We start from the raw sequence: 14918 nt of genomic DNA on the forward strand, positions 1-14918 counted from the left end.
TGGCAACGGCAACCCCCGCCCCTCGCTTCCCATTTCCTGTCCCCGCCCACTGTGCACGTTCTGGGGCCCTCACGTGCTCACTCACACGCACGCACGCATGCACGCACTCTCGGGGCGCGCGCGCCCAGAGCGCTGGGGTTTGGGAGGTAATTGGGACCTCCGCCTCCCTCCCTTCCCTCGCTGCCTCCCGGAATTTGACCAATCCCGTGAGGAGGAGCCGTGGGCGGGGCGGGCTCGGCTCCCGGAGCGGCGTGAAAAATTTCCCCAGGCAGAGCGAAAAGTCTTCCTGAGCTATTGAGCATGTCCGGTTCCCGAAGGGGCGCTTTGGACGCGAGTGAAGCGAGGAGAGACGGAGAAGGAAACGAGCGGGCAGTTGAGGGAAATCTCAGAGGAGGTTACCTGCGATCAAACTGGGTCTGCGTAGTGTTAGGGTCAGGCAGCGTTGAAGTGGAATCTGGATCCGCCATTCTCGCTGCGTGATATTGGGCATGCCATCAAAGCGCTCTCAACCGAACGTCTCGGGTAAAATGGGATTAGTGAAGTCTACCAAGGTGGTTGTGAGGATCAAAAGAGATAACACGGAAAACGCCTCACCTGGCACGTTATAGATCCTAAATGCCTAGCTATTATTATGGAGCCCACAACCTCCATATTTTACAACTGGGAACACGGGACTCAAAGAGATTAAAAAACTAAATGACTCGCTCAAGGTCAGGTAGTGGTGGAGACCCAGGCTTCAAGTTAAATACTCTTTGTCCTACAAAGCCTTCGCTTAAGCAGGGGTAATAAAACATTTCCACCTTAAAGAGCATCGCTTGTGATCTGTGGATCACTTGATTGTCCCCACTTCCCTCCCATCCCCGCAAAGGTTTAGAGCTGGACATAAGGGCCTCGGTGCAACTTTTGAAGGGCAGTTGTTCAGCTTCTGAATTTGCATCTGAACGAGCAATAAGGTGGGGTGCTTTCCTCAATTCCCTTGGGGCCCCTACATTTCTTCTAAAGTTTTGGTTAAAGTGTAAACAGTAAGGAGCTCCAGGTCCTCCACGTCTCTAACTAGCTGAAGAAAGATTAAGTCAATTAACCAGCATTTACCCAGCATCCACCAAGTAGTAAGGTTTTGCCAGCCGGCAAGGAGCCTGTGACCTCAGGGCTGTGCAGGCAGGCACCTTGGGATTCAGACACACTTAGGCTTCCAGCCCATTCCTCTAATTTAGCTCTTAATCACTTAATGCCAGGCAGTATTTCTTGAATGTTGTAGTACTATGTAATTTTAGCTATGCTGTTAACTTTTTTAAAAAGTATGTGTCTGTCTCCCTGTCTTGTAGCCCCAAACCTATACTTGATCTTGGTAAAGGATGTCACCCAGTATCTTAAATAAGCCCTGAAGTTTCCCATGTCCCAGGAATTATTCACTTGACCCTCCCAAGTTAAATGCAATCTCTTCCAAAAAATCTTGGTAGTCTGCATCGTTGGAATACATTAGTATCTTTTCTACAGCATTTGGCAGCTACCTTGCTTTAGACACTGTTTCTAGTCTTGTGTTCTACTATTTATGCATATTATCACCTACAAAAAGTTTCTCTAACATTCATGTGTGAGTTGGCTGTTCATATGGATCAATATATCACTTATTACCCATTCCTTTAAGGCTTGATTTATTTTCCTTTCCCTTCAGATTGTAAAACTCTTGAATAGCAGGAACCATATCTAGTTCCACATCGAATTTTCAGCCTGTTCCTCAGTAACAACACCACTCAACAACTAGCTATAGAATGGCTGAGTGAGCTCCCTGCCTATCTTATAAAATTATTAGGGGCATACTTTATATCTCAAAACCAGGAATTTTCTGGGAAGTTAAGAATTTCCAATAAATCTTGGACTACTCTAAAATGCACCAGAAATTACGTGGTCACACTCGTGCAATGAAAGAAGGCTTTGGCAGTAGCACAAGACATCAAGCAGAAGTAGGAAATGCAGTGAGGAAGAAGTCGTAATGTTTTCAACAGCTGCCACTACGGATCTAGGATGAGAGCTTTCCACATGTTGTTAAGAATGAGAGACAGATTACTCCAAGGTATGTAAGTGATGTTGCTCAAAGAGGAATTTTGAAATCAAACAGCGTTTGCTTACTTTGAACTTGTACTATTTGTCCCTTTGTCTAATTTGACACAAAAATGGAAAGCCTGGTGGTATGCTTGTTTCCAGTATTGTTCCCCTCTTGATAGGCTGTTTAACTCTCTCCATGTGCAAGTCCTCACCATACCTAGTCCTTTTATCCCTCATCATACTATGGCAGGAGCAAATGCCCAGTAGCATGATCTTGAAGTTATTTGCAGTTTATCCTTATCTTTATTTGTCAGCCTCCAAGTCCCATAAAGTCTTCGTCATAAATGGTAGTGACAGCAATTAACTGTCCTCCACGCCCTTGGTCACTACCTTAGGGTGAGCCCTTGTATCTCTCACCTGGACTCTTACCAAAACCTCCTTCCTAACTGGTCTTTTTGCCTCATCTTAGGCCCATCTATCCCAACTTTCAACACACCCCAGACTCTAAAGAGACTTAGAACTTACATTTTATGTTTTAGAATATAAATATTGAACATATAAGGATAAGATGTTTAAAATTGGCCTTTGGGATCTGAAGGACCCATCTAAGGCTTTTTTGGAGGCTAAACAGTGAGAACATCTTTGAATTAGTGACATTGTGAATTAGCAGAGAGCTAAGATGTCTCTTGGTATTTAATAGGCAATCCTCAAAAAGTTGGATTAAAAAAAAATGCCACCGTGTGTGTATTTAAGTACCTTATTACTAAGAGAGAAAGAACATTCAGTTCCCATCTTAGGGGCTCTCCTGTTTCAGGATTACTGAGAGTCCTCTGGAGTGTGCATGGGCTCAGGTGAGGTTATAAGCACACCCTTGACAGGAGGGCACTTCTATCAGGGAAGGCCAATATCTTTCCAAGAACGTAAGCTTGTGGGAGGAGGTGGTAAACGAGGAAGCAGTGGGGACGTGAAGTGAGAACGCGGTACTCAGCCAGACCAGCTCAGTCAGTCCTGGTGATGAACAAGGTGAATCAGCTGCTCTACCCTTACAGCCTGTTAGGACTGATGTATTCAGATTAGGCAGCTGCATGCACAGTATGCACTGCACAAACCCAGGGAAGCTATTTGCATGGGAGTCTGTGAATGGCATCCTCTGGGACTGTGCAGTGCTCAACCTCTATGAACATATGTAGCAGTCCTGAGTGACATGTACATGGCGCGTCTCTGTCTACTTTGGCAATCTAAATTATACTGATGATATCTTCGATAATAGAAATAAACATTTATGGGATATCTACCAATTGTCATCTCAAAAACTTATTTTAATGTACAAATTTTATATCTAAAGATTTGCACATGTTTCAAAATGCTTATTAGACTGATGTCATTACCATTCATTTATTTGTTCTAAAAAATGACAATTGAGCTGCTAAGTTTCAGGCATGATTCAAAAGCCTGGTTCTATAAATGTATTGAGCACCAACTACAAATCTTAGAAACACCATTAACTGATTTCTTTAAAATATCAGGTTACGTTTATGTTTTTTTCAGTTTATGCCATTTTATAATATGAAGATGTCCTCTATATCCTCTTTTTTAGAGATGGAGTCTGGCTCTGTCGCCCAGGCCGGAGTGTAGTGGCACGATCTCGGTTCACTGCCACCTCCACCTCCAGGGTTCAAGTACTTCTCCTACCTCAGCCTCCTGAGTAGCTGGGATTATAGGCGCTGCCACCGTGTCTGGTTAATTTTGTATTTTTAGTAGAGATGGGGTTTCACCATGTTGGCCAGGCTGGTCTGGAACTCTTGACCTCAAGTGATTTGACTGCCTCAGCCTCCCAAAGTGCTGGTATTACAGGCATGACCCACCGTGCCTGGCCTCTAAATCCTCTTTATTTCATAGACAATCATCTATTAAAATCTGGAGATGACATTTGGTTCTTTCATTTCAGACAATTCAGTATAGTAGGATGCCTCAGTCAATATGAATATAAAGCTTTTACATATTTTTTTCCTGCTGGCGTTATCAGAAGACGTAACAAAGTTAAGTTGGCTTCTTTAGGAGTCTCCTGGGAGCCCTAGGGAAAGCTACCTTAGTAGAGTGGGTGCAAGACCCCACTGGCCAGAAAAGAGAGTATAATTATGCTTTGAGCCCTGGATCATTCTGTAGAGGAAAGCTGCCCTCCAACCAGAAACATCTAATTTAGATGGTTATATGAGTGAGAAATAACTGAAAATTTGTTTGTTTGTTGTTGTTGTTATAGCAGCAAGCTTTACTCAGTGAATTAATTGGAAAAGTAAATAATATGACCATATTTGCACCCCAAATTTGTGGAGCTGCTCATACTAACAATTTAAATTCTTTTTTTTCAATAGCTTTTAGGGTACAAGTGGTTTTTGGCTACATTGATGAGTTATATAGTGGTGAATTCTAAGATTTTAGTGCTCCCATCACCCAAGTAGTGTACATTGTACCTAATGTGTAGTGTTTTTATCCCTGGCTCCCCCCTCCCACCCTCCTGCTTCTGAGTCCATTATATATAAATGATATAAAGTCCGTTATGTCACTCTGTATGCCTTTGCATATTCTAATAATGTTAAACTGTTAATTTCTGAACACGCAATTAAGTGAGCCTCTGCCTCTAGTAGTCTTTACAGTTGACCCTTGAACCACTCGGTTTGAACTTCGTTGGGCTGCTATACTTGGATTTTCTTCTGCCTCTGCCATTGCTGACAGCACAACCAACAACCAACCTCTCCTCTTTCTCCTCTTCCTCATCCTACTCAACATGAAGACGGTGAGGATGGAAAGCTTTATGATGATCCACTTCTACTTAATGAAGAGGAAATATATTTTCTCTTCCTTATGATTTTTTCATTAACACTATTTTCTCTAGCTTACTTTATTGTAAGAACACAGTATATAATACATGTAACAAACAAGATATGGGTTAATCGACCGTTTATGTTATCAGTAAGGCTTCTGGTTAACAGTAGGCTATTAATGGTTATGTTTTTGGGGACTCAAAAGTTATGCTTGGAGTTTTGACTGCGCATACAGGGGTTGTTCCCCTGGTTCAAAGGTCAGCTGTATTACATGGCTTCCAGGTCTTTGATGGCTGTGCTATGCATGAGTGTCACTGCTGGAAAACTGTTACGTGCAGTTCCAGAAGCTGATATACTTAGTTAAAAAAAAAAAGGGTTGGGGGGCTAGTCAGGAGGACTCAATACACACATACATATGTAGAGTCACACACACACACACTCATGTACTCACATACACACACACGTACTCACACATGCTACAGAATAGTAGGATGCAGAGTTCCATCATTTGAAACTCTGGAAAAACTTTCACCATTTTTACTATTATCATTACCAGCATCAACATCTTTCTCGCCATTGTAAGTCAAGACATTGGAAAAAGTCTGAAACAGTAATCTTGACTATTCACAGTAACTCAGGAACAGTGAAGGAGGAAGAATGAATGAGTTGCCCCCTGAAGATGGTGGGCTCTCCTTTATACATGATCATCACGATCCCTCTGCAATGTCTGTCCTGTGACCTCATGAGGCGTGCAGCATCATGCCAGACATCTGTGTTTGGATGGCCCTCTGGCTCCTCCACAATTACTGCAGAGTCAGAAGTGGAATTTCTGCCTGATGTTTTGTGTCAGAATCAGTATGAAAGACTGCAGCATGCTGAGTGAGCTTTCCGTTCTCGCTGAGATGCGATGCAGGGTCCACCCTCTGCAGGCCACAGTTTTGCCTGGAGGCAAAGCATTCAGTCTTTCCATTGGCCTGACAATTTGAGCCAAGCTTGAGGCCAAGAGACAAAATGCACTAGCAACTAGAGAGGTGAGTTTTGTTAAATTACAATAACATCCATGCATCCAGGGGAGCTGCAAAAGTCATTCCTGTCAGATGCACTCAAAATCAACAGCCAAATTATTCCTGCCAAATGCTCTGAGGCTATTGAATAAAGTCTTGCACTATTTTAAATAGTAACTTAAAACCTCTAGTTTCATGGCTCAGTAATAATCATGATAATTCTAATCAGTATTCTCTTTAGTGAATGCTAATAACTATTTATTGAGTGATCACCATGTGCAAGTGCTTTGCTAGATACTTTATGTATGCCAGATATTTAAGCTTCATAATCGCTTTGTAAGGTAGATGTTATTATCCCGTCCTATCGCTGGAGAAACAGAAATTCAGTACACATAAGCAACTTGCCCAGTGTTACCACCCGCAGAGATGATGTCAGTGTACTTAAAGAATACATGGGCTAGGCATGGTAGCTCACGCCTCTAATCCCAGCACTTTGGGAGGCCAAGGCGGGAGGATTGCTGAAGCCCAGGAATTTGAGACCAGCCTGGGCAAAATGCAAAACCCTGTCTCTACAAAAAAATACAAAAACTAGTGAGCATGGTGGTGGGCGCCTGTAGTTCCCATGGGAGGCTGAGGCAGGACGATCACTTGGGCCTGGGAGGTGGAGGCTGCAGTGAGCTGTGTTTGCACCACTGCCCTGCAGCCTGTGCTACAGAGAGATACAGTCTCAAAAAAAAAAAAGGAATGGTTTTTGAAAAAAAAAGGTTTAAGACTTAAGTATGTAAGAGCTACTTCCTAGCTCAGGGATATTTTAAACAAGGCTTTTATTAGAAAATTGTAAACATACAAAACTAGAGAGCTATACTCATCAAGCAGCTCCTATCAGGAATAATTTGGAAGTAAAGGGTTTTGAATGATTTCTACCTTATTTTTCTTGGAGGAGAGCCAAGTCCTTAATAAGAATTTCTGCAAAAGAGGAGCCTGGGGTGAATTTTCTTTATAGAGGCAAAATACTATTTTTATTTCAATCTCACATTCTTACTGTCCCCTTGAATTTTCCAATTAATGCTGAAATAGCAAATAATATGAAGACTTAATTTTGAGTTGTCTAGTCCTCCTCATCCCTACTGCAAATCCTCAGTTTAGGTTTAAGGCAGGTTTATGCTGAGTCACATAATAGTCTCCTCGCTTGTTATAATCCACAGCAGGACTGCAGGGGTTCTTCATATTGTGGAACAGGCATAAGTCATCTTATGTTTAGCAAATAATTGATTTAAACTGAGGTTGATTCAGTGGTATGCTATAGCATGCTCATAGTGGCTCACAAGAGCTAATTGTACATGTCTCTTCCTAATTTTGCATTTGATGACATGACACTGGTGACTTGAAATTGGCCACGGTGAGAGTATTTATACTATGGAAATTGACAAATGTACAAATCAGGGCTTCTGTTCCTCCAGAGAGGCAGTTGTTAAATATTTATCAGCACATTACTGGGTAGATTCTATTATTTGCTCAAAAGTGTCTGTTGTCCTTCACTGTGGGTCTACTCCCCGCTACTCTTCCCTGTGAGACTAGTATATTTTTCACCCATCTTCGAGGGATAAAAGACTACAAATACGGTGCAGTGTATACTGCTTGGGTGATGGGTGCACCAAAGTCTCACAAATCACCACTAAAGAACTGACTCATGTAACCAAGCACCACCTGTACCCCAGTAAGCTATGGGAAAATTAAAAAAAAATAATAAAGTGCATAGAAGGAAAAAATTAAAAAAAGTTAATTCTGACCACGTGACTTGCTTTGATCAATGGAATGTAGCCAGAAGTACATATGCCATTTCCAAGTAGAGGAATATGTGCCTTTTTTTTTTTTTTTTTTTTTACTTTTTACTTTGCCCCAAGCCAACATGTCGCAGATAATGTCGGCTTCTTCAGTCTTAAGTCCTAGAAAAGGACGGCATGTTACAAAATGACAGCCAACCTGTAAAGGACATGGACATGTGCAAGGAATAAATCTTTCTTATTGTAAGATTTTTGGATGTGTTTGTTGTTACTCCATCACGACTTAGGCTAAGCTAATTGATACAGCAATTAAGACTTATCAATGAGTTGCTGCCATAGTAGGAAACCTAAATTATGTTGCATGAATTCTGAGGCTTGGGAGTGGGAAGCAAAAAATAACATTGTTGGATGGAAAAGTGGCAACCTATGTTATCTAGTGGCAAGGTATTAGGTAAAACTGTCACCTTTAATCCCTAGGAAGACAGATAATGGACTAAATGAGTTTATGGCTTTAGGCAAAGTTGTGAAACGGAATGTTACTCTCATGCCTAAGTTGCTGTGGGCTGCACATAGTGAAATGATATGAAAGTTGAGCTTAGGTAGGAATTGTCCATTTCGGGGAGATCAAAGGGAGTAGAAAGGGTCCAGAAATTTCAGAACTCAGAGGACTAGAGGGTGTAATTCATTTTGATTTCCAAACAACAAAAGATAAAACTGGAAATGTCTTTAAGTGACAAAGACTGACTAAAATTGAGCCTTGTGGCAAGGACCAATCAAAGGTATTGTTCCTCTATTAAAACCTCTCAACTGATTACAGTGGCACCAATTAAATCCTTCCAGTTGGACAAAATGACTTAGGGAAAAGAGATTCTAAGTGTAGTTCTTTTCATTGGAGCCAGATAAATTTAAGTTACCTGCAATTAAGTCTAGAGGGAAAGTCGCAACTAGAAAAGAATTACGGATGTGGCCATTGGCACATGAGGCTGTTTGGAATCAAATAGATAAGAATGTGAGAAAGTTATATTGCCAAAAGAGTCACCGGCTCATACTAAAATAGATTATAACTGTTTGAGACTTGAAATGACCTTTGGATTTCCAACTTTATGTGGGAAGAAGACAGAGAAGCCTGGCCAGCTTCCAAAGAGGACATATTGTCCTTTACAAAAAATGCTTTAGGAGAACAATTGAAAAGGAAAAACCTCCCGGAGGACAGTGCCAAGCACCATGCAGAACAATAGATCGAGTGTTATTGTTCTAGGTCCAGAATCAAGTCCTAATCAAAGAACGTTTCCAGTCTCGGTGGAAGGTAGTCTGCAACTTCTGCCCAAGGGACTTTCGGAATTGCCATGGACAAGTGACTTCTGCGTTCCTCTTCTCCTGTCACTTTCTGAATGGGAGTGTTTGTTTTACGTATCCTGTTTCACCATGATACATTGGGCATAAGAGAGGCAGATAACTTGTCTTTTTGATCCACAGGTTTTGCTCTCAAGAGAATGAACATCTGGGCCTGATGTAGAGAACTCCATGAGATCATGGAATTCAAGCCTGATGCTGTAACCGAATGGAATCTTTAGGTTATTTTTCTTGAGTAGGGCTGCCAGATTTTGTAAATTAAAATATAGGATGCCTAGTTACAATGGAATTTCGAATAAACAATGAATAATTTTTTAGTATATCTCACTGTGCAATATTTTGGGCATACTTATCCTAAAAAATTACCCATTGTTGATCTAGAATTTAAATTTAGCTGGGCATCCTGTATTTAATCTGGCATCCCTATGGGAAAGAATAGATGTATTTTGCTTACAAATAGAGGAAAGTGGAGACTCATGATGCAGAATTCTGGTAGATTGCACTATTTATCCAAAACTTTGTTTCTCTTCTTTTTTTAGGGCCTGCCTGGTGGCCCTCCCTGTGAGAAGGTATTCTTCCTGCTCCATTGACATCAGGCTTATTAGCCATGTTTCTGGATTTGGTCCACTTTATGTGAGTGAAAATGATAATTGCTGCTTCCAGATAAAAACTTTAAGTGCCATCCTCTGATTCTGACATTTCTCGTGTGCCTCTACCACGATTCTGGCATGCCGCAGCTCAAGGTTGTTCCTTTGGTCTTGATTCTAGCATAAAGAGAACATGGAGCAGGGCTGCAGCTGATCTTCAAAGGGCATGAACACAAGCCAGAGAGAAGCCATTATTGTTGTAAGCCCTGAAGATTTGGGGGATATTATTGCAACACAACTCAGCCCAAACTGACTAATACAACAAGTTTCTATGTATACATGGAAATGTATGTGATCTTAGCCTCAAAAAAAAAAAAAAAAAAAAAGAGTATCTGAAAATCCCAGGATACTTGGGGCTCATGGTGCATGGTCAATGAAATGAATAGCTCTCTTTCTTCATCCTTCCCTCTCCAATCTTTCCTTTTCATTCTCCTTCATCTCATTCTCCTTCTTCTCTCTGTGATTGACAAAGCTGGTCATGGAAAAAAACATAGGAGTCTGAAGGCTTCGATTCTAGGTTCATATGTATGAGATTTTTTGGAAAAAACTCACATACTCTCAAGGAGTCTCAGTTCCCTCATCTTCAAGTGGGGATAATAACACCCTCTTTACCTATTCTGCTGGGTTCTTTTGTAGATCACATGAAAGAGAGGTTATGGAAATCCTTTATATATGTTTTGAAAATTCTATCCAGTTGCTACAGGCTGAATGTTTGGTTCTTCAAAATTTATATGTTGAAACCTAATCACTGATGTGATGGTGTTTGGAGGTAAGGCTGTTAGAAGGTGATTGGCACAAACCCCTCATAAGAGAAGCCCCAAAGAGAGCTAGCTTGCCTGTTTCATCATGTGAGGACATGGTGAGAAGAAGCCATGTAAGAATCAGGAAACAGGTCCTCACCAGACATGGAATCTGTCAGCACCTTGATCTCGGACTTACCAGCCTCCAAACTAGTGACAAATAAACTACTGTTCACTAGCTGCCCAATTAATGGTACTTTATTATGATAGACTGAACTAAGACACCAGTTATATGATGAAAATACCCTACTACTATTACTACTGCTAGTACTTCCTATATTCACTCATATTTTTGGAGGTCTTATTATGTTCCAAGTATGGTTCTAAGTGCTTTTCATCAGTAACTCTTGTAAGAGCCTATTTTAAATTTAGCAAAGGCAATAAAACACTTTCCCTGGTTTAGTGAGGAGTATTAACTAATTGGGGGTATAAACATAAAATGGTTTCGTTTTTCCAGTAGTTGCTACTACTCTTGTTCTCCATAGCAACTTTGGTTTCAATTCCATAACTTTCCTGTTGTTTCTGGTCAAAGGAACAGTTGCCTCTAGTTCCTCTATTTTAATATTTTGACCCTCTCCATTCCTGTCAGGACAGGTGGAACTTGTGGCATAGGAAGTTCAAGTGGCAGAGGGGGCCCAGTCTGTACTTGTCTCTACTCCTCCAGAGGAGGAAAGAAAGCAAGACAGATGCTCCCTCACGTGGATGTCCATGGTATAGTTGCTGTCCTCACCTTAGGTGGCCATGACTGCTGTTCCTGTCCACTGAGCTTCATGAGGGTTGGAGTGCCTCCCTCACCAGGAGCAGACTCTGGGGTCCCCCAGCAGGAGGCACCATGTGTATTCCTCTGTGGGCCTTGTACGGTCCTCCTTCCCCTTCTGCTGTATGGGTCCCTAGGGATGCCATTGCTCCAAAAATACTTGCTTTCCCAAGCTCTTCAACTCCAGGGCTCAAAATCCCCTGGGGATCCCCTTCCTGTAGGTCTTGAGAATTGCAACTTGGGGGCAGTCCTGACCTGGTCATCGTCCTCCTCACCACCTCACTGTGCCATCTCCTCACCTCATTCTCCAACCCCCAAAAGATGACCACTGATGACCAGTCTCCAGGTCAGTGGAGAACGTGTGTGGAGAAGTGCAGGAGGGGTGACAAAGCATCCCCAAACCTTACAAATTCTTTCCTTGATTTTGGAGAAGAAATCCACTGGGTAGTGCTCACCACCCCCTCACACAGCTCCAGCTAGCGGTAACGATTTACTCCCTCCCTACACTCTTCTTATTTTGTCTTTGAGGGTGGGGGTGCTGGTTTTGCTGAAATGACTCTGCTCAGCCAGGCTTGTGAGAGTGGGAGGGCAGGAGGCAAAGGCAGGAAGGGAAGCAACCAGGCCTTTCTCTGCCTGTTCTCTGAACTCAGAGTATGGGGTACTAAAGACCTGGGTTCTCCACTGTGGGCCCAAAGAGGAAACAACAAGATCCACTTGGTACCTAATACCCTGTCACACAGAGGTACAACATCTCCAGCTTGAGGTGGTGTCCTGTGAGTGATAGCAGCTCCAGGATGGTGCATTTACCACTGAGGAAAAGTAGAATGAGCCCAGCCTTGGGGGAGCAATCTGGGAACTGCCCTCCTCTTTGCTCCCACAATATCCTGCAGGTTCTATGATACAGGTAGTTAGAGCTACTCACTAGGCTGCTTGTCTTCCCCTCCACTGCAGGACATGCCTGTATTTTGTCCTCATCTGTTGCTGTAGTTTGGATGTGTTATTTTTTTTTTCCTTTGCATGAGTTTCCATGCAGAACACATGTTGGAATTTAACTGCCAATGTAATGGGTGTTGGGAGGTGAGGCCTTCAACCAAACTTTAATTAGGTCATTAAGATGATTAGTGTCCTTCTCTGGAGAGACTGGATTAGGTCTCTTGGGAATGAATTAGTTCTCGTGACAGCTAGTTGTTACAAAGTGAGGCTGCCTCTCGTGTTTGGTGTCTTTGTACGCTCCTGCTCCCCCTTCCTTCTGCTTTCCACCGGGAGTCAAAGCAGCACCAAGTCCTCACCAGATGGGCTGCTGAATCTTGTACTTCCCAGCCTGCATAACTGGAAGCTCCATAAACCTCTTTTTATTCCTTATAAATTACCCGGTCTTAGGTATTCAACAGAATTGAATTGCTTAGCTAGCAACACAAAACAGATGAAGACATCTGTATTCCCAGGACCTGGGACAGCACCTGGTATATGCAACCTACTCAGCAAATGTTCTCTAGAATCTTTAGAGATTTGGGAATATGAAGAAAAAAAAAAACTAGAAAAATGGGGTGGCAGATATATTCCAGATAAAAAATATTTCAGGTGAATTCTACAAACCAGGGTGGGTTTCAGACAACTGTGAATCATGAGTGTACTTGTTGGGGGAAAAGTTCACATAGCTAAGATGGCTACTTCTTGCGGTACCCATCGACGGACTGGGGCAAGGGCAATGAGAGGCATAAGCTGACTACAGATAGTTAACCCTGACATTTTCAACTTTAAAACAGTTTCATTTCCTGTTTGAAAACTTTGAGGGTCTTTTTCTGAACAACTTTTTTTTTTTATTATACTTTAAGTTTTAGGGTACATGTGCACAACGTGCAGGTTAGTTACATATGTATACATGTGCCGTGTTGGTGTGCTGCACCCATTAACTCGTCATTTAACATTAGGTATATCTCCTAATGCTATCCCTTCCCCCTCCCCCCACCCCACAACAGGCCCTGATGTGTGATGTTCCCCTTCCTGTGCCCATGTGTTCTCATTGCTTAATTCCCACCTATGAGTGAGAACATGAGGTGTTTGGTTTTTGTCCTTGCTGTAGTTTGCTGAGAATGATGGTTACAATAGCAAAGACTTGGAACCAAGCCAAATGTCCAACAATGATAGACTGGATTAAGAAAATGTGGCATATATACGCCATGGAATACTATGCAGCCATAAAAAATGATGAGTTCATGTCCTTTGTAGGGACATGGATGAAGCTGGAAACTTTTTTTTAATAGAAGGGGCAGACATCAGTTTTTTAAAAATTTCAATCTCTAGGTTTGTTTTTAGGAACATTTCTCAGAGGTTTTTCATCATGGATATTTGAAAATGCTGATGTAAAGAGACACATCTCAATTTCAATGCTGTCACAGCCATATTGTCCTTCTTTGGAGAGTCTTCGAACTAGAGTAAGCCATGGAACCTTGATAATATACAATGTGGTTGCCTATGATGACTCACTGACCTGTCCAGATTTGTAATCTGCACATTTTAATGTAAATTGAATAGTTGATTTAAAGACATAAGTTATTTTAAAAACCAGTAGACTATATTACAACAACAACAACAACAACAATGACACCCTAGGATTTCAGCATTTTCAAACTTCAAAGAATACTGAAAACTGGCTTAGGCTCTTGTTCTGGGATGCTCAGCTATGCAGAGGAGATGCTGAGATTTCTGGCAGCCACCTTGTCTACTACATAGTGAGACCTTATATGGAGAATGAAGCCAAGGAAAACCAAGAAAGACAGTCCTGATTGATGTCTAGGAGTCCCCAGACCCAATGTAAATGGAGCCAAATTAAGACAAGCAGAGCAGAGAGATCAGAGGGAGACATCCCTGATAATTCCACTGGAAGTCCAAATCCAGCCATGCTTGAAGTTGTTGCATCCCTGGTTTTCCCATTTTCCCAGTTTTCTGAGAAATAAATTCCCTTTTCCTCTCTTGGTTCTGACTTTAACTAGTTTGATTTCCGATTTAATCACCTAAAAACATTCTCTGTAATAAACTGCATCACAAGGTTATTGGCAGGATAAATTGAGATTATATATGTAAAGCATTTCTTGGTGCATAGTAAGTGTTCAATAAATAGACTTTAAAAAATAAAATCTATTATAATCTGAGAGTAGCTCTTGTAACTAACATAGGTCAGACAGCAAGTAAGAAGTAGCCAAGATTTCACAGTTTAAAAGTTCAATACTTATAATTTCAGCAAATAGAATGGATCCAGGATGGAGCCAATATGATGTGGTGGATAGAACTTGGGTCATAGAGTCAGATAGACTCGAGTTTGAAGTCCAGCTCTGCCACTTTGCCATCTGAATGACAATGAGAAAATTGCAAGCAATTCTGAGGCTTTGTTCCCTCATCTTATAAAATGGGGATAATAGTGATAGTGGCAGGAGGCAGTCAAATGCCTAGGAAAATAGGGGCAGGTCCCTGGTGAAACTGGACCTTCAAACCAAAGAGAATTTAAAGCCTGAAAGCCAAGCTACAAGTCTCAGATAAATCCACAGACTGGATTGAGATCCTCTCTTCCTATTTGGTGTGCTTTCCTCTGGTTGATCCCCACCCTTCACCTATTTTACATATACCTACCCTTCCCTAATTTGTTATTTGTACTGTCATGCCCATCCTTGAGTGGTGCCTTTTTTCAGCCTTTTTTTGCATACTCAC

At 41.8% G+C, this 14918-nt stretch overlaps 1 long non-coding RNA gene across 1 annotated transcript; it reads left to right on the forward strand.

Moving 5' to 3' along the window:
- The first annotated feature begins 136 nt into the window (after nucleotides 1–136).
- On the forward strand, nucleotides 137–14067 carry LOC129486846 (uncharacterized). Its single transcript, XR_010121956.1, has 3 exons — nucleotides 137–2074; nucleotides 9549–9642; nucleotides 9778–14067. It is a non-coding gene; the product is annotated as an uncharacterized lncRNA (long non-coding RNA).
- The last annotated feature ends 851 nt before the right edge of the window (nucleotides 14068–14918 follow it).

This window comes from Symphalangus syndactylus, chromosome 7 (genome assembly GCF_028878055.3).
Source record: "Symphalangus syndactylus isolate Jambi chromosome 7, NHGRI_mSymSyn1-v2.1_pri, whole genome shotgun sequence".
NCBI lineage: Eukaryota > Metazoa > Chordata > Mammalia > Primates > Hylobatidae > Symphalangus > Symphalangus syndactylus.